Genomic DNA, 19,943 nt, shown 5'->3' on the forward strand with positions numbered 1-19,943 from the left:
GGTCTGGGGTGGACCTAGAAATCTGCACATCTAACAAGTACCCAGGTGATGGTGAAACTGCTGGTCCAGGGACCACACTTTGAGAAGCCCAGTCTAGACCATGCCTGGCATGCATCGGGTGTGGCATATGTATTTAGTACATGAATATATGAGTCTACACACACACACACACACACACACACAAGGGTCTGCCACCGTCTTTGTCATGGCAGTTTCATTTCCACTTGATCATTTATATTGAGGACCGTAAGCCTCCTCAAATTCTTTGTGACAGAAGGCCCCAAGTTTTGTCAGCTAAAATGATTTAGCTCCACTGATCTGTCAGCAGATGAATAAAAACGTCAAGTTTTCTAGGCCCAGGGAGAGCCCGTGAGAGTTACCTCTTGTTCTCTGCCTCAGTAAGCCATCAAACCAAAAGGTGGTACAGCTCTCACTAGACATGTGACAAAGAACTCTCCCAGAAGTAATCGCTCAGGCCTCCCCTGTAATTGTTTAATAATTGTCCTCTTGGCTTAGATTCAGCCTCGTGCACTGGAACATACAGGCATAGTCTACCTGGACCCCAGGTTATGAAATGTAGAGTTCAGTGGTTTTTTCTGTGAGTCACAAAACCCCTGAGAATATGACAAGATCTATAACCCTTTCCCCCTCAAAAATGAACAGACACACACACACACACACACACACTTTTTTTATATTCTTGCAAGTTACAAGATACCCCAAGTCCATCGTAACCCCAAATTTAAAACTCCTGATTTAATAACTGGCTATCTGTTTGGCAAAACAAACAAAAACTCAGTTGAGTACTTAAACGTAAGAAGACAAACCTTAGGGGAAAACATTAGTTAAGTTCTATAAGATTTATAATCTTAGAATGGAGAATGCTTTTTGAAGCCTGACTTGAAACCCAGAAATGAAAACAGAATAGTGAGATCGATTCCATAAAATTGTAAATAATCCACACGGGAAAGAGGGCGTCAGAACTCCTCCTCGTGTAGTCTCTGTGGAGAAATCAAAGGATCCAGTCTTTTCCATCTGTATCCCTGCCCCTGAGATTGTCATGGCCGAGCTCTGCGGGAGAAGACCCGAGCTGATCAGAGCCCCCGGGTGAGACCATATCCTTCAGGGCAGCCCTGTCACTGGGTTCATTCTTTCATTAACCATGGTTTGGGTTTTGAAACAAGTATGAGATAGAATTCACATGCCATACAGTTCATCCATTTAAAGTAAACAGTCAAATGGTTTCAGTGTATTCACATGGTTGTGCAACCATCACCACTAATTTTAGAACATTTTTGTCATCCTGTAGAAGCAACCCCATACACAGTAGCAATCACTCCCATGCCCCCCTCCTGCCAGGCCTAGGCAACCACTCGTCTGCTTTCTGTCTGAAATGGTGTCATACAGTACGGACTTTTTTCCCTTAAAAAGCATAATGTCTTCAAGGTTCCTCGGTGTTATAGAGGAACTTCATTCCTAGTTCCTGCTGAGTAATATCTCATTGTCCAGAGATGCCACATCTTATGTACCCATTCTCCAGCCTGTGGCAGTGTGGCTTGTTTCACTGTTTGGGCTATGACAAATAATGCTGCTCTGCACGTTTGTGTACAGATCTGTGTAGTTTTTGTGCGAACGTATAGTTTCATTTCTGTTGGGTCTAACAGCGCTTTTTCTCTTAAAGACTTAGCCAAAGAATTTTACTTATCCTATATGATTCTTTTGTCTTTCACTGTTTTCTGCAATAAACTTGAGAAGTGAGCAGGCTTGGACCCTGAGACCTCAGAGCTCTGCTAGCCCCAGTCTGGGCTCTGTGTAACCTCCGTGTAACCCGGGACCGGACTCAGTCTCACCGTGCCTCAGTTGTGAGAACGCTCCCGCTCTGACCCTCCCACGGGAACTTGGGAGGATTAATGAAATCAGTCAAGGAGGCTCTGCTCTTGAGAAGATGCTAACCCATATGAATAGGTCAGTGTGTGTCAAGAAAACCGCTTACCCTCAAAGCAAGCGCCTCGCGGGCCCCACAGGTGACAGCATCAGACAAGAGGCCAGTGGCTGGACGCTCGAGGCACGGGCAGTACGAAAAATACTTACCATTTTCTCAAGATGTTGGTTTCCTCCGAGATCAGAATTTGGTTGCTTTCCAAATCCTGCAAGCTACCCTCTGAAGGTAGAAATGTCAGGGCCATCTACGTAATGATGGGCAGCCAGAAGGGCAAGCTTAAATTCTAAAGCCCACTTGCCAGCTCACATTTCCTGAACGACTGCTCTCCCTTCATTTAATAGAAAAAATACCTCACTCTCTACAGAGCCCCAGAGGTATCTTGTTTGGGGAAATCCATGTGCCCCTGACTTTCTTTTTTGGCTTTGGGGTCGGTGAGTGTCTCCTCAGCCCTGGGTACAGTCTAATAAGGACCCCCCTATAAAGGCACTGGGAGCCCCACTGGCAGAGGATGGGTCCAAAATATCCAAGCTGACTCATGCCCTTTGGCCAGTCACCGGTGTTCCTTGGTCTTTAAAATCAGTCAGCCGGCAGCTCCCCTGATAAGCATGTCAGTGACAAGTTTAATAGGAAATGAGATGGGTTCCAACTCCCATGTCACCGCTTACTAGCTGTATGATATGGGACAAGTAGCTCAGTTCTCTGAGACTCAGTTTCCCCATATGTTAAATGGGGATAATGACAATACTTGTAGGATCATGGGGAGAGTTTCCTGAGATGATGCCCATGAGGGCAACACACAGTTCAAGCTCAATCTATGTCTGCTATAGTTATATCATATTACTTTTAAAATAAAAATACAGGATTTCAAGTTACCGAGCCATCCTCTCTCAGGTATTTGGGGATGCTGGATTTCTATTGGTCACTTAATTGGGCACCTGCTAGGTATCAGACACCACAGAGAGAGCTAGAGATGAAATCTAATTCCCCCCAGGAATGTAAAATTCAAGCTGGGAGAGAAAGTAAGATACAGTAAGCGTTACTAGTGACTGTCATTGCTGTCCAGATTCAGGGTGGGAGACAGCAGAAAGCCTGGATGAGCCTGGGCAGGCCTCAGAGGGGAGGCAGCCCAGAGGCTGGCCCTTGAAAGACAAGATGGGTTCACATCAGTGGAGCAGAGGGAGACCCAAGTGGGCAGGGGTGGGTGAGGGGGAAGGGGAGATCCGTGTGCGCACAGGCAGGTTGGGGCCCTGGGTGGGTCTTGGCGTGGTGAGTTGTCCGGGGACTGAGCCAGAGGCAAGCCTTCTGGTGGCTTTTCCACGGTCTGGGGTCTCTAGGAATGAGATGCCATGGGGTCTTTTAGTCACTTCTGATAATTATCCTTATTATGAGACTTGCTGTCACTAATTTTGTGGACTGTAAGAGAGAGGAGGAGGAGTTATGTTGGAGGAACTTGAACTCTTAATCCAGATCATCGCAAAAAGAGCAACACGGAGTGGCCCGCGTTGACCATGGCCGCCCTGTATCCAGCCCCCTTTCCTAGGACTAGCACGCTGGTTATCTCTGGGGACCCAGCCCTTCATTGCGTTCAGTCCGTGTGGTTTTGGGTGGGGATGACTACACCCCCGTGGCAGGGATGGGCACGGTGCCCACATTGGTTCAGAGAGATGTGACTCTGAGACTCTAGACTCTTGGGAATGGGAAGTGGCTGTTCTTCTAGGGTGGCTGAGCCAGGAGGGTGTCAGCTTGGAGCCGCTGGTCGCCATTTCACCACTGCCGTCGGCGAGTCTTCCTGGGATAGAATGACCCAGGGCTGCAGAGCCGAGAAGTGGAGTCAGGATGCCATCATCTGGGCACCTGGATCCCGCCATACCAGAGCCTTTTCGCTTACACGAGGAAACAAATTTCCTCGTTTTGGCCCAAGTCTCTTCAAACTGGTTTCCAGTCTACTGTCGCTAAAAGCATCCTGATTCATTGGAGTAGTTACCTTGCTCCCACCTACATTTTGTTGACTTCTTCTTAGCATAGATATTTGTGGTCCATAGTCAAGGGGGTTAGTGTTAGGCATGTGCAAGTGATGGTGACTTCTGCACACATCCCCATACGGGCACAGGTACCTTCATGTGCTTGGGAGGGGAAACCAAGACTCTGCGAGATTTGTCTTCTTTGTCCTGTGACTCTGCCTACGAGCAATTCTCCCCAAACCCTCCATTTTATTCCTCTTGTTCTCAGCCAAAGAAACGAGGCTCTGGTAAGTATATTTTGCAGCGTTCTAAGAAGCCAGGATGAGGTGTGGAAGGCGTGAGGGGGGAGGAAGCTCTGCACATCCCGTAAGTGTTTTTTCCCTTTTGCCCAATAATAAGGAATGAGCTGACGTCCTTTTATTTCCTATGTCATGCAGGGCTTTTTGAAACTAAGCATTAATTCTACTGTAATGGGATTTGTCTAATGATTTCTTGGAAAACATCTTCTTGGATCTCAGCAAAGATAATTCACTTGGTGGGAATCATTTCCTGCTTCCCCGCTAAGAACTAGACCTAGCCAGTTCTTTCTGGGAGCAAATTGGCCTTAAATGAGAGGAGAGAGGACAGGTATTTGAAGCTAGCCTCCTTCACGGAGACTGCAGCCTGCCACGGTCCCAGGTCAGGGCGGAGAAGAGGCAGAAGCAGGGCAGGGGAGAGCATTCGTGCTGGACAGGAGCATGAAGCCAAGCATAACATCTGCAGTACTGAGCCTCTCAGGGAAAGGAATGCACTCACCTCTTTGCTTTGGCTCTGAGGCACTTTCTTTCCGGGGTGGGGGTGGCGGGCGAGGCCTCAGCAGGCTACCCAGTCCACACGGAGCTAGCCGGAGCTAACAGGCAGGCCGCTGCGGGAGGGAGTTCCCATTCTCCATCAGAAGGGAGTGTCCTTCCCCAAAAGGAGGCGAGGCCCTCATTCCCCTGGAGTCAGGCTGTTGGTTCGACTGGCTCGCTCATCCTCTCTTTTCCTGCTCCCTCTCCCATGTGAATGGAGCTCAAGGGAGTCCTAAGAGGAGGGCTGAGTGCAAAGCACGCACCACACCCGCCCTGATACAGGTTTTTTTCCCAGCCCCAAAAGCCCGAAGACGGAGGCAGCTGAGTATGCTGGGAGGCCACCCCCCCACCCCGGGCCTCCAGCAGTGCGGCTGATGCTGGTGTACCCACAGAAAGCCCAAGGACAAGCACTTGCTTATTTATTTCTCCCCTCTCATGTGATCTTATTTTTGGACGGAACACAAAAGCTATTTGGAGGCTGGATAGCTGCCAGGTGAAAGGACCGGTATCTTATCCAAGTTGTCTCCATGCCTCTCGCTGAACTAGTCCCTGTTACCTTTCCCTGTATAAGGCGGAACTCTGGGGGCCTTGCTCTGGACCTGACTTTTCATATATCCCAGCAATTAGTCCCAATTACTAATTTTAGGTCAGCTAGTTCCGCCCCCGCCCCCCCCCCCCATGAGGTTTCACAGAGGATACATATAATGAGCAATGCCATTACTTTTCTGTCTGAGGCCGGTGGACCTGTCATACGGTCAACATAGATATGGCCGCCACATACACACTATCTTAGACATCAAGACCCTCTTCTCAGTACCGGCTGGGACCTTCAGGCCTGGGAGGCCGTCAGGAGCAAAGTGCAGGAACAGAGCCAGCCTGTAGCATGGAAGCGCCCTGATTCCCCGCTCCCCCAACCCTGCTGTTTCTGCTTCTAACTCCTAGGCTTATGGAACTTAAAACCTTTTAATGGCTTGGTTTTTCACCTCCGATTTTTCCTCTTCAGACATGAATGGAAAGTTCTGAAACACTCATGCCTGACAAATGCTGTATCATCATCTTCACCATCATCACTGTTAACTTATTAAGCTCTTGCTACATGCCATTCCTATGCTGAGCCCTCTCCCTGCGCTGGCTCATCTCTCCTGCTGGCAGCCCTCTGTGGAAGGGACTGTGGTGCCGATGGACAGCCCGAGAAGCAGGGGCTGGGAAAGGTGGGCTTGCCGAGGAGAGATCCAAGCCCTCCTCATCTGTCTGATTCCAGAGCAGGAGCGTTTGGCCCCTTTGCTTACTGTCTGCTGAGCTATAAATTACTGAGATTTCACTCTTGTTTTCATTTCCTAAGAGGAAAATAAAAAATCCTCACAGTTGATTCAGACACATGACTTCACTCCTCAATTTCTTTCCTAAACCCAGTTCTTGAAGCAGAGAGAGAAAGAGGTTTTCATCTGTTTACAGTCCCAGACCCTGATTCTAGATACAGGAGGGAGACTCTCTAGCCTCCATTCTCCTGGGAGCCGGTCTCCTATGGCTAATTCACCGTGCGAACACATGCACACCAGACAGGACTGGGCCAGGCCGCCCCTGCCGGGCTCCCTACTGCATCTAGGTGGAATTGGGCTTTCCTCTCCGGAAAAGGAGAGTGCCAGTGACAGTCCATCAGCTTGTCCAACACTGACCCCTTCGGGCCACTATGCTGCATTACTCCCAGGATGGTGATCAAAACTTCAAGGGGCAAGGATTATTTTTAGAGAATTGGCTTCCATTTTCTCAGTTTCTCTAGGCACCGTTTCCTCAAACTGATTTGCCTGAGAAAGTGTCTGTGTTGGTAATAATCCTTCCCTACTGGAAAGCATACCCCTCACTCCACAAATCTTACTAAGGGGCAGTTGCTCCAAATATAAGTATCTCCAGGTCCACGTTCCCCAAACTGGAAACTTCCTTTACTAATTTAATTCAGCTTCCTTTCATGATTAATTAAGGCATTTTTTTTGGTATGTAACAAAACTCTCTTCCATTCCTCGATTTTAAAAGAAAGCACTGTGAAGGCAAATCATAGGGAATATTAGAAATAATAAGAGATTAAGAGGTATATTTAAAGAATGATGGCACAGCTTAATTTTTCATTCCCAATATTTACACTGTGCTGGAAGTTATTCTCTTGAAGCCAAATGAACCCAGTGATGAACATGTAACGTATCAACTTTAAAATGTAGGTATAGGTAACATTTTTCAGAATTGTTTCAGAAGGCACAGAACACAGATGGTTGAAGATCATTGTACCCTGAGCTAGCCGTGGCTGACTGATAACAAACTGTTGTCCGTCCATCCAACAGAATTGAGCACCTACTGCATGTCAGGCATTGTTTCCAGCACTAGATGGAAACATCATGAGCAAAAACCGACATGTTACGTGCCAGATTCTTACTTGTGGCTACCTCTGGGGAGCTGAGTGAGGCAAAGTGCTTAATTTAATAATTACCCAAATAACCCTAAAATTCAACGTTGGTAAGTACTACTAAGGAGGGGCATTTGGTGAGTAGAGAATGTGGAATGGAGACTGACAAAAAGTAATGAGGGTGGACCCATTTCATGAAGGAAATGGCAGGGAAGGTGGCCCTAGGGAAAGGATGTCTGGACCAAGAACATAGATTCTCTATGGAAGGACTCTGAGAACCCAAGAAGAAGGGCCCTGGTAGTATGGCAGCATCAGAAGAAGGAGGATCAACCTCTATAGAGTAGGTTGTTTTGAGAAAGGGCCTTTTCCTTTACACAAGTACAACCCATGTTATAAATCCATGGTTCTCAACTGGGAGTGATTTATTTCCCAGGGGACATTTGGCAATTTCTGCAGACAGAGTTGGTTGCTGCAACTGGGGTGGCGCTAGTGACTTCTAGAGGGTAGAGAGCAAGTTGCTGCTAAACATCCTACAATATATAGGACAGCAGCCCCCACGACAAAATGTACCCTCCAAAGTCCGTAGTGCCGAGGTTGAGAAATTCTGTTATAGATGAGGGCAGGGCAGGCCCGACACCCGTCTGCAGTGGATGTGGATTCATTTGTTCATTCATTCAACAAACACTTAGTGAGTGCTCGCTATGCTCGAGACTCTACTCTGGGTTTACCTGAGGCATACCCTTAACGAATATTGTCACCTCAAACGGCCAGCCTAGTTGTACTCCTGTAACCCAGCCTAAGATTGTCACCATCCAGATAGTGGCAAAATTGGTCTTACTGTCTGTAGAAAGAAGAGATAACAAGGTATGGACATTATCAGTAAGATGGTCACTGAGGCATTGGAATAGTGGAAACAACCTAAATATCCGTCAGTAGGGGAATGGTTACATAATTCTAGCACAGCCATATATTAGCGGTCCAATCAAAAGGAAAGAAAGAAAAGATGACACAGAAAATAACCATGAAGATATCATTAACGGGGAAAAAATTTTGGAATAGTGGGTAGGGTATGCTTGATGTGATTTATGTTTTTAAATTGGTTTATGCGTGTGTTTGCATGTGCATGCAAGGACTGGAGAAATTGTCACCAAATTCTAATAATGGCTATCTCTAGGAAGTGGAAAAATAACCCTGGAACGTGTTCAGTGAGAATAGCCCTCTGCCTGATTTCCTCCTTTCACATCAGTTAGATTCTCTCCAGTTTATCATCTCCAATACCAGCAATATTCAACCAGTCACCAACTTGTGGAGATCCTTCAACTTCCAGGACAGTATCCATTCCTTATTGTTAAATCCAAAGCCCTTCCAAACTTGCTTCCAGCCAGTCTACTTAGGGCTCTTCTTGGGAGCTGCTGTCCTTTACCAGCCTTGTTCCCACCCCCACCTCCCTGGAGCTTCAGCCATAGTGGATTCCTGGGAATTCATCAGGCCATACTCTTTCAAGATAGGCTCACCTCTGTGCCTGAAGAACAGTCCTCCATTTTTTATACCTGTATTAGTCAGGATAGACTAGGTTATACTGTGGTTATAATTAATCCCCAAATGTCAGTGACTTAAAATAACAAAGGTTTGTTTCTCATTAATGAACATCAACTTGTCCCTTTTCAGGTTGGCTGGGGAACTCTGCTCCATATCATCCTTAATCAAGGACCCAGAGCTCAAGGAGGCCAAGGAATCCCAGAACTCTGCTGTCAGGAAGGAAAAAGGAGATACCTTTACTAATACACTAGCACCTAGAAGGTACTTCTGTTCAATTTCACTGGCCAAAACAAGTCCTATGGCCACACCTAACTTAAAATGAAACGGAGAATTTCAATCCTATTATTTTCTTGGAAGGTAGAGAGCAATAAATATTTGAGGAACCCGAATTCTGTAATTGTTGGGTGCAATATTCAATATATGTCCATTAAATCATTTGCTAATCATGTTCAAATAATCTGTATCCTTACTCATTTATCTGCTCACTTCATCCTGTGGTTTTATCAATCTTAGCTTCATATTTTAAAAAAATTATTTGTGTATTTGAGAGAGAGAGAGCAAGCAGGGGAGAGGGGTAGAGTGAGAGGGAGAGAGAGAATCTCAAGCAGACTCCCTGCTGAGCACAGAGCCCAATGCAGGGCTCGATCTCATGACCCTGAGGTCATGACCTGCACCAAAATCAAGAGTCAGGCACTTAACTGATTGAGCCACCCAGGGGCTCCTTGGCTTCATATTTTTAAAGCTACATTATAAGACGTGTACAAGTTTTATAATCACTGTGTCTTCCTTGTGAATTGAATTTTTTATTATTATGATGTATCTTTTTTTAGCTGTAGTAATGATTTTTGCCTTAAAATATAATCTGATATTAACATATACTATTAATATTAATATAATTTTGGTTAATATTTACATATTTTCCACCCTTTTAACATTTTTAAAATTAATGTTTAAGATGTGTTTCTAGTTAGTATGTAGATTTTTTTATCCAGTTCAATACTCTTTCACTTTGAAGTATTTTGTCCATTGACATTTAATGTAATTACTGATATATTTGGATTTAAATCTGCCGTCTTATTGTTTTTATTTGTCCCATATGTCCTACATTCTTTTTGTCCTCCTCTCTTTCTTGTTTTGGTGTGGTCAAATATTCTATATTTCTCTCTATTACCTTGGAAGTTATACGTCTTTTACTACTCTTTTAGAGGTTATTCTAGATAACAATATGTGTCATTGACTTATCAAAGTCTAATGTTAATTGGTATTTTTATCTTCTCCCACAGTAATACAAGGATCTCAGGCCATTTTAATTTCATTTACCCCTCCCTTCTGATTTATATGTACTTGTTATGTATTTAAAAGGTTTAAATCCCCAGTGGACATTGTTATGTTATTTTGTATAGTCTAATTCATTTGGATTCTTCAAATTAGCTTTTGCATTGTTCTTCATTTCTTCTTATATATATAACCTGTCATTTAAAATCATTTTCTGCTTAAAGAACACTGCTGGTGAAGAATCCTGAAAATGTCTTAATTTCACTTTTATTATCACAGGCTGCGTTCACTGGGTATGGAATGCTAGGTTTTCTCTCCCCACACTTTAAAGATATTTAAATTCTACTAATTTCTAGCAACTGTTGTTTCTGTCAAGAAGTAAGCTAATGGTCTATTCTTTTTTTTTTTTTTTCAAGTAATGTTAGCTGCTTTTAACATTTTTTTTTCTCATTGTCTTTGGTTTTCATCAATTTAATGTGATGTACCTAGGTGTGGCTTTCTTTTTATTTATCCTGCTTGGGGTTCCCTGGGATTCTGGAGTCTGTGGCTTGATATTTTTAGTCAATTTTGGCAATTTCTCACTATTTTTCTCTTCAAATATTGCTGCTGCCTTATTGTTTCTCTCTTCTTGTGGAACTTCAGTCTTCACTTTTATCTTCCATATCTCATTCTCTCACAGCATTTTCCACTTTTTGTCCCTTCATGTTTCCTCCTGATGTTTCCTTCTACTCTACTGCCCAGTTCATCAGTTCTCCCTTTAACCATGTCTAGTCAGCTGTTAAACTCATCTACCAAGCTCTTTACTTTTGTTATTATATTTTTCAATTCTACATTTCTGTTTGGTTATTTTTCAAATCATCATTGTCTTTTTTTTTTTTTAAGTTTCTAGTTCTCTGCCAGGATTTTTAATCTTTTATCACCTTTGCTTAGTCTCTGCCTAATAACACCAGTAACTGCAGTTTTCTGAGATTGTTTCTATTGTAGTTGTTTCCACTGGATCTCATTCATATCATCTTCTTTCCTTATGTGCCTTGGTATTTTCATGAGTGCAGCAATTGTGTCTGAAAAATTGTTTGTAGAAGTAACATGAGACCTTAATGTGTTCTATTCCTCCAGTAAGTATTTACATATGCTTCTGCTAGGCACTTGGGAATACTAGCAATCTAGGATCACCTTAATCCAATTTGAAGAATTAAGCTCATTGGTAGCTGAACTGAGACCTTGCAAAATGTGGTCTATTTCCTATTCATCCAGTTTTAAGGTGCATTCTATCAGGGCCCTCATGTAAAATGGGGGATTACAGGGTCCCCTCTCCTATGGTGGGCACTGGATTCCAACTTTTGTCCCCTTAGGATGCAAAACTGCCTCCACGCTGCTTAGCCTCTCAACTTCTTAGTTGTCTCTTCCAGAAGTAGTAAATATCCTGAGGGGAAAAGACACCTCAGTTGTTGGGCTCGCCCATCTTTCCCCAGACCTTGGTTTAGCATCTCTTCATTATCTTTTTAACTCTTTGATGCCCTTCAGTTTGATTTTATTTTTATTTTGTCCAACCTTTGTAATTGTCCTCAGCTGGAGAGCAGGCCCCAGTGATGTAGTCTGCTGTTACCAGATGGTAGGAAATAGAAACGGGGGAAGTGGGCCAGGTTTATGTGCATGCATAAACCTTATGTGAGTGCTGGGTGCTGGGGTTAACGAGAGAGCATGACCTTTTTTTTTTTTTTAATTTTATTTATTTTTGACACAGAGAGAGAGAGCACAAGCAGAGGAAGCAGCAGGTAGAGGCAGAGGGAGAAGCAGGCTCCCCACTGAGCAGGGAGCCTGATGTGGGGCTCAATCCCAGGACCCTGAGATCATGACCTGAGCCGAAGGCAGACGCTTAACCATCTGAGCCACCCAGGCGCCCCAGCATGAGCCTTTTTTGTCATATGGAAACAAGAGTCTCATGTTACCAGATTTTTCCTTTTTTTTTTTTTTTTTTTCAAAAGAAGCAGGAAATGCAGGCTTTTAAAATGTGAAATCACAATTTTCAATGGTGACTAAAAAAAAAATTTAACTATCAGGAAACCGAACAAGACACATTTGCAGTTCAAATCCGGTTTGAAATATCTGAACTATAGTATGTATTGATGGGAGAAGGGGGGTTAAATGTGGTTATCTTTCACTATTAACCTTAGCTTCCAGTAGTCCAGGCTGCCTTGAATAAACCTGAGTCCCTCATACAAAAAAAAAAAAAAATGAAATCAATTTATGTCTTACTGAAATCTCTTAAAAATGCCAATGGGAGGGGCACCTGGGTGGCTCAGTCTGTTAAGCGGCTGCCTTTGGCTCAGGTCATGATCCCAGGGTCTTGGGATGGAGCCCTACACTGGGCTCCCTGCTGAATGAGGAGCCTGCTTCTCCTTCTTCCTCCACCTGCTGCTCCCCCTACTGTGCTCTATGTCAAATAAATAAATAAAATCTTTTTAAAAAAAATGCCAACAGGAGGATGGATCCTATTCATAACACCAACAATATTTCTGGAAAATCTCCTCCCATCTCTCTCCCAAATTCTTCTTATGACAGCCCACCAGCTACTACCATCCCCCTTATCTCTTAAATTCGCCCCCACCCCCACCCCGGTTCATCCCATCTCTGGCTCTTAGCTCTCTTATCCTCCCTCTTACCTTCTGATCTATTCTGCTTTCCCTAGCAGGTAATTCCCTGCTTTTTCTTCAGTGGACTCATCAAACCATCCCCGCCCACAGCACCACGTGACTCAGAATCCCTTCCAGCATTTTCCTATATTCCACACAAGAAAGGCTCCAAAACCTAGCTGCCAAGACTAATCCTCCTTCACAGGAAGTGGGGGTGGGGAGACATGACGCTGTAAGTACTCTAAAATCTGTATTTTTTTTTTCCTGTCCCATCAGCTATGCCATCTGGGATGGGGTAAAGCCAGGACGTGATGTCATTTGCAAAGGAAGCAGAGCCAATTTCCAGGATGCTTTGGCACCAAGTTGGGTTTTCTGATGGCTGCCATTTCCTTGTCATTTACCTTCTATTGAAAGGACAGTGCCCCCTCCCAAACCACCACCCGTCTTGCAAATGAGGAGGGAGAAGCCAGAAGGAAGAAAAATCAAATGTGGACTTTTCCTCATTTGTCTAATAATAGAAAGTTGGCAAAGCATGTCACAGAATAGAAAGTATTTGATAAAAATAGCATCTGTTAAGCCTGGGACTCAAGCTGGAGATGCATGGAAATGAAATTTATTCCTTCTTGAGGGTTCCTCTGCTAGTATAACAATTCTGTCTCCCTCAGTAATGAGAGAGGTTTAAAATGCTACTTTCTGTGACCAAAATGCCTCTCTTTCCCAGGGCTGAAGGTGGAGGAGGTGCTGGCTGAATTAAGGAAAGCACTAGACTGAGAGGCTCCCTCTGGCCAGTCGGGTGTAGCTCTACCATCCTCACACCCATCCTTGACTTTGAGACATGGTGTCAGGGACCACCTCTTACACCAGCTTGTGAGATGGGGCATCTGGGAGAAGGTTTTCTGGACAAGCCAGTGTCACTGACTCACAGGAGCCTAATTGATCATCATAACTGTGTAGTATTATTACTCTCCCAGAGGGAGGTCTCTGGCCAGGTGGCCCTCAGTAAAAGGGCAAACAACAACAACAACAAAAACCCCAGAGGCTGATGTCCTCTCCTTCACAAAGCAGCTCCCCAAGGTGTCTGGGACTTTCAGATTTTCCTCCTCCTACCAAGGATCCCCAGGGGTGTCCCCTTAGCTCAGGATAGGAACCCCAGATTGGGCCTTTCTCAAAGCACGTCCTAGAGCCTGGTGAACTCTCCTCCTCATGACTGTCATCTGTGTTGCCCGCTCTTCCGGGTCCCAGCCCCTCGATGTCCTGCTTGAGACTGATAGTCTTTTACTGAAAAGCAAAACTGAGCCAAACTAACAGCAGACGATAACAAGTGATCAAGTGGCCCCTGTTAAATGACCTGGGTATTTAATGTTTTTTTTGTTTTGTTTTGTTTTCTTAAAGATTTTATTTATTTATTTGAGAGAGAGAGAATGAGAGACAGAGAGCACGAGAGGGAAGAGGGCAGAGGGAGAAGCAGACCCCCTGCTGAGCAGGGAGCCCGATGTGGGACTCGATCCCGGGACTCCAGGATCATGACCTGAGCCGAAGGCAGTCGCTTAACCAACTGAGCCACCCAGGCGCCCTTTAATGTTTTTTTTAAAAAAAATTGTGATAGGGGTGCTTGGCTGGCTCAGTTGGTGGAGCGTGTGACTCTCGATGTTGGGGTTGTGAGTTTGAGCCCTACGTTGGGTGTAGAGATTAAAAATAAAATCTTTTTTTAAAAAGTTAAAAAATAGGGGCACCTGGGTAGCTCAGTTGGTTAAGTGTCCGACTCTTGATTTCAGCTCAGGTCTTGATCTCTGGGTCATGAGTTCAGGCCCCACATTGGGCTCCACGCTGGCGTATAGCCTACCTTAAATAAAGAGAAAAAGGGGAGCACCTGGGTGGCTCAGTCGGTTGGGCTTCTGACTCTTGATTTCAGCTCAAGTCATGATCTCAGGGTTGTGAAATCAAGCCCCACGTGGGGTTCTGTATGAGCATGGAGCCTGCTTGGGATTTTCTCTCTCTCCCTCTCCCTCTGCCCCTCCCCCCTCACACTCTCATGCTCTCTGTCTCTGAAAAAGTAAAAGGGGGGGGACCAAAAAAAGGTAAAAAACTAAAAACTAAAAATCATGATAGAGTACATATGACATAAAATTTACCATTTTAACCATTTTCAAGTGCACAGTTCAGTGGCATTGAGTACCTTCCCGTTCTCGTGCAACCATCACCACCCTCTAGCTCCAGAACTCTTTTCATCTTTTTTTTTAAGTTTAAGTGATTTTATTTTCAGACAACCTACATGACATTTTTTTCCTTAAAAACAATGCCTCTCCTCCAAAGAAATCAAGGTCACAGTAAATGAAGACCTCACGAGGACATCACCCGTTGGTCTGAGTCCTGGTGGTGTGGGCATGAAAAGCAGCAGCAGTTACGACAGCAGGTGATAGATCTAAAGTAATAGCCAAACTTAGTCACATTTTTCCATTTCTAAACCATCCTTAAAGAAAGTCATGTCAGGGGTCACACCATCCTCACAGTAGTCCAGCAGAGCAAGCACGCCATCTGGATTTGTATTTCCATCAGTAAAGAGCTGGTGGTTTTTGCAATTAGCAAGGATAGGCTTGCTTTGTTCTGCAGCCCGGGTCTCTGTTCTTCAGGTTTGCCTTTGGTCGAGTGCATGTCGTCTGTGATGTACAAGCTTTCTTAACGTGAAGCTGGTTTCCTGCAAGTGACAGTCCATGAGGTCCCAACACCAGTGACTGCTTTCGGTACCCTCACTCTCAGGGTCTTTAGCGGAGGCGTTGCCACAAATGAGTCAGTCATCAGTGTTAGCCTCTATCCCACTGACCATCTTCCTCTCCACCTCGGGGGGCAGCCCACCCTTGATTTCCTGGATCTTGATGTCTGAGGACTTATCATCACGGTTGATGATGTCACTATACATGATCACAGTGGCAAGTGGAGAATGGAGACAGATGAGGATGGCTCTAGGTTAACAGGAGCCTGGAGCCTGGAGGGAGTGGCCCAGCTTGAGCACCGCTTCACTGGGGAGGGGAGCAGGCAAGAGGCAGAAAAGCAGAGCTCTTTTTGTCTTGCAGAACAGAAACTCCGTGCCCTTAGACAATGGCTTCCCATTGCTCTCTCCCCTTGGCTCCTGGCAAACAAACACCATTCGGCTTTATGTCTCTATGATTTTGACTGTCGTATGTACCTCATAGGAGTGGAAACATACAGTATTTGTCCTTTTGACTGCCTGATTTCATTAGGATAATGTCCTCAACTTTCATCCATGTTGTGACATGTGTCAACATTTCCTTCCTTTTCAAGGCTGAATACTATTCCATTGTATGTATAAGCCGTATTTTGTTTATCCACGGAGCCACTGATGTATACTGGGTTGCCTCTGCCTTCTGGTTTTGTGAATAATGCTACAAAAAACATCAGGTGCTCTTTTCAAGATTGTTTTGACCTATTGGTGTTTCCACAGGACTCTTTAGGAAGAAAATTCAAATGGTGGGATATTTTAAGAACCTAGGAAAGCCAGTGAGAGCTATTTTAGGTGGAAACAGATTTCAGTGTCCCCTGCATCAAACCATGTCACCTGCATATGGGCCTGCCCCTAGCTGCATGCTCTAGTATCATGTATTTTGCATTTCCTCACTGAAAAGGATAAAGAGTTATGCCCAGGGGGGAGAAAGTATATAAACACTTAACTTCCCAAGCCAGTTGACCATGGGCATTTTGACGGTGGTGATTTATCAGGCAGTAACATTGAGAGGTGACAGAATGATATAGGAACAAACAGGCTTTGGCATTAAACCTGGCAAACATGTTTCCCCCACATGGACTCCACACGCCTTCCTGTCCTGACTCTTTAGGGTCCTTGTTGATTCCCATTTACCCCTCCCTGAGCTCTCCTGTGTCTTCAACTCTTAACTGCTCCCCATCAGCACTGCAACATGCTGGTCTTTAACAAAACAAAACTGCAAGGCAAAAGCACAACCCCTCTTTTTTTTTTTTTTTAAAGATTTTATTTATTTATTTGACAGAGAAAGACACAGCGAGAGAGGGAACACAAATGGGGAGTGGGAGAGGGAGAAGCAGACTCCCTGCCGAGCAGGGAGCCCGATGCGGGACTCGATCCCGGGACTCCAGGATCATGACCTGAGCCGAAGGCAGTCGCTTAACCGACTGAGCCACCCAGGCACCCACAACCCCTCTTTTGAGCCCCGTCTCCCTTCACCTCCCACCCTCTCTCTTGTCCCCCTGGAAGCCTGTCTTCACCATCCGCTCTCACATTCCACTCAATTCACTCCTAGACCCACTGCACTCTGGCTTTGGCCCCTATGCTCTTCTTCTGGGTTCAGTTGTGACCTTGCTGGGCCTCCTGGTCTGAGCTCGTGATGGACCTGAGTCTCAACCTCCTATTCAAGACAGCAAGAGTGCTCATCCTGAGAAGTCCTGGCCTGTAGCTTCAGAGGCAGTCCCTAGAATACCAAGAGTACACATATTTTTTTTTCTCCTGTGAAGGTATATGCTAACCCAGGTAAGGTGTATGATCTATGGAACCATATCCTCACAGACTCAGAAACAAGAACAACATTTGCACAACATCTTTCAGACAGTGGAGCCTAGAGGTCAGGAGATCAACTCTATCATCAAACAGATCTGGAGAGACCCCCAGCTCAGCCAGTTGCTACCTGGGAGATCTTGGGCAAGTTACTTCAATGCTCCATGCCTCCTCTCCTCACCTCAAAAATGGCCATCACAATAGCAGGTACCTCATGAGACTATTAGAAGAAGTGAGTAAGACAGCGTGTGTCAGGTGCTGAGCACAGTGCATGGCTCATAGGAAGCATTTCTTAAGGAATCGCTCTCGTTACTACTTTTTATTGGTATAAGTTGACCTTATGATCTAAGTCCATCTTGATTATCACACCTATAAAATGTAAATGAACAAATGTGGTAAGACTAAGGGTTTGTTACAAAATTCTCTAGAAAAATCATTGGTTTCCTGAGTGATCAGGAATATTTAAGGGGCGCCTGGGTGGCTCAGTTGGTTAAGCGTCCAACTCTTGATCTCAGCTCAGATCTTGATCTCCGGGTCATGAGTTTGGGCCTCCTGCACTGGGCTCCACGTTGGGTGTGGAGCCTACTTAAAAAAAAAAAAAGGAAAGGAACATTTAAAAAGGACAACGTGAGAAACTACAGGGAGAAACATTGCAGAGGGGCTAGAGAAAGGCAGAATCCTCAAATGAGAATGAACATTCCTAGATGTTGGGAGATAAACCAGAAAGCACAAGAGTATGACGAAAATGTACCTCTGTGGTTAGTATCAGATAAGATGAATGATCTCTGTTATGCAAGTACAAACACAGACTGTGTGAGGAAACAGCCACTGGAAAAGCCATCAGAACTAAAATTAGACAGTAGTCAACAGTCTGGCCACCAGAGGAGGCATCTACTGTGATAAATTAAAACTGTAGACCTCATTTTAAAATAAGTAGAAGTAGAGATACTCCAAGAACAGATTGCAGAGTACGTGAATAGGTATGTGAGTCTGACAAAATGACTGAAGTGCAGGCAGAGATTGAAGGACATTGAAGTAAAATCAGCCCATGTTGGTCCACAAATAAAGCCTGGAGGACAGCTGAGCAGAGTCTGGGCCTGTGCTGTCCGGAGGGGCGGCCGGGAGCACAGGCGGCTCTCCAGCCCTTGAAATGTAGCTGCTGGAAAATGAGAAGTGTGATAAGTGTAAAAATACACACAGATCTCAAAGACTAAGTCCCAAAAAGAGAACATAAAAATATTAACAATCTAAAATATATTGATCACACGTTAAAACTTTAACGGTTCAGATGCTGAGTTAAGCAAACTATATACTAAAATTAATTTTACTGTGTTTCTGTTTCTTTTTAAATGTGACTTCTATAACATGTAAAATCACACACGTGGCTCGTACTTATGACTTGCTTTATATTTTTATTGGACTGTGGTGGTCTGGATAGCCCCATATTCCCCGTGCCCCCCGCCCCCCACATCCCCACACTGGCAGTAACCATGCCTGGGGGCAAGTTAGTTAACAAGTCAAAGCTTTAGTTTCCTCATCAGTAAAAGAAGTGTTATAAGAATTAAAGGGGGTCTTTTTAAAAAAATTTTTAAACGTTTTTATTTAAATTCCAGTGTAGTCAACATTGTAATATTAGTTTCAGGTGTACAATATAGTGATTCAGCCCTTCCATACGTCACCTGGTGCTCATCACAACAGGTGCCCTCCTTAATCCCCATCACCTACTTCACCCATCGCCCCACCCACCTGCCTTCTGGTTACCATCAGTTTGTTCTCTATAGTTAGGGCCTGTTTCTTGGTTTGTCTCTCTCTCTCTTTTTCCTCTAAAAGGGGTGATTTGAAAAGCATTAGCAGAGTGCCTTGCATATGGTAGGTATTCAACATGTGTAGGCTATTTTTTTTGTTGTTTAATTCCAAAGAGTTGAGAGTTTATTCTATGTCAGTATCATTATATATGCAAGGCAATATTTAAGGATGCCTTCACAGTCCACCAAATGGGAAAGGAACATCTGCCCACCTTGAAGAGCAGCAATATTTGGCTCGGGCAGTTTTGCTTCCCAGGGCCATCTGGTGATGTCTGAGACATGTTTGCTTATCAAAACCTGGAGGGATGAAGCTGCCACTGGTATCTAGAGGACAGAGGCCAAGGATAACGCTAAACATCCTACAGCTTAAAGCACGCCCCCCCCCCCCGCGCTCCCCCATAACACAATATCAATAATGCCCCACGTGAGCAGCCCTGAGTTAGAGGCTCTTGGTCATTTACAGACTTTGATTAATAATCAAGCTTCAGAAATGTGTGGCACAAGGAGAACTGCAGATGTCATCCAGGTGCTTTGGGGAGCCACCCCCGCCGACTCCCACCCGCAGCAGCAGCCTCACCACCCAGGAATTATTAGACACGCACCCTCTTAGGCCCCACCCCATTCCCGCACTGAATCAGATAAGGCGGAGCCCAGAAGTCTACGGTTTAACAAGCAAGCCCTCCCGGCGATTGTAATACACTCTGAGGTCTGAAAAGCCTGCCGGGCTGACGGTGTCTCCGAGTTACCGCCTCCCGCACGTTCCGCGCGTGACCGGCAGGTGGCAGCAGACCCGACGTCGGGACGGTAGGGCTTGCGGAGAGCGGGGACTGCGTGCTCGCCCGGCCTCCCTTTCAGTAGTGGGCCTGCTTTCTAACTTCGGAAGGTTAGGGAGAAAAACATGGTTCGAACTCATTCAGTCCCATCTCAGTCACATAGTGCTAACAGGGCTTTAAAGTCGTTCAGTTCTAATTTATGTGACTAAAGCATATTCTCCAACAGAGAAGTGGGTGAATAATCTCA

At 45.0% G+C, this 19,943-nt stretch overlaps 1 protein-coding gene and 1 pseudogene across 5 annotated transcripts in view; both read right to left on the reverse strand.

Moving 5' to 3' along the window:
- The window catches only part of FGF1 (fibroblast growth factor 1), a 118,006-nt gene extending 112,866 nt beyond the window's left edge, over positions 1 to 5,140 (reverse strand). The window contains exon 1 of one of the 5 annotated variants that reach the window (XM_035014368.1): positions 4,699 to 5,140. The gene's annotated coding sequence lies outside the window, so the exon portion shown is untranslated. The remainder of the gene's footprint in view (positions 1 to 4,698) is intronic. The other 4 variants (XM_035014366.1, XM_035014363.1, XM_035014369.1 and 1 more) reach the window with 4 other exon arrangements.
- A 9,730-nt stretch (positions 5,141 to 14,870) lies between these two features.
- LOC118016764 lies at positions 14,871 to 15,492 on the reverse strand (annotated as a pseudogene).
- Between the last annotated feature and the right edge of the window lie 4,451 nt (positions 15,493 to 19,943).

Source organism: Mirounga leonina, unplaced genomic scaffold, assembly GCF_011800145.1.
Source record: "Mirounga leonina isolate KUSES-001 unplaced genomic scaffold, KU_Mleo_1.0 Mir_168, whole genome shotgun sequence".
NCBI lineage: Eukaryota > Metazoa > Chordata > Mammalia > Carnivora > Phocidae > Mirounga > Mirounga leonina.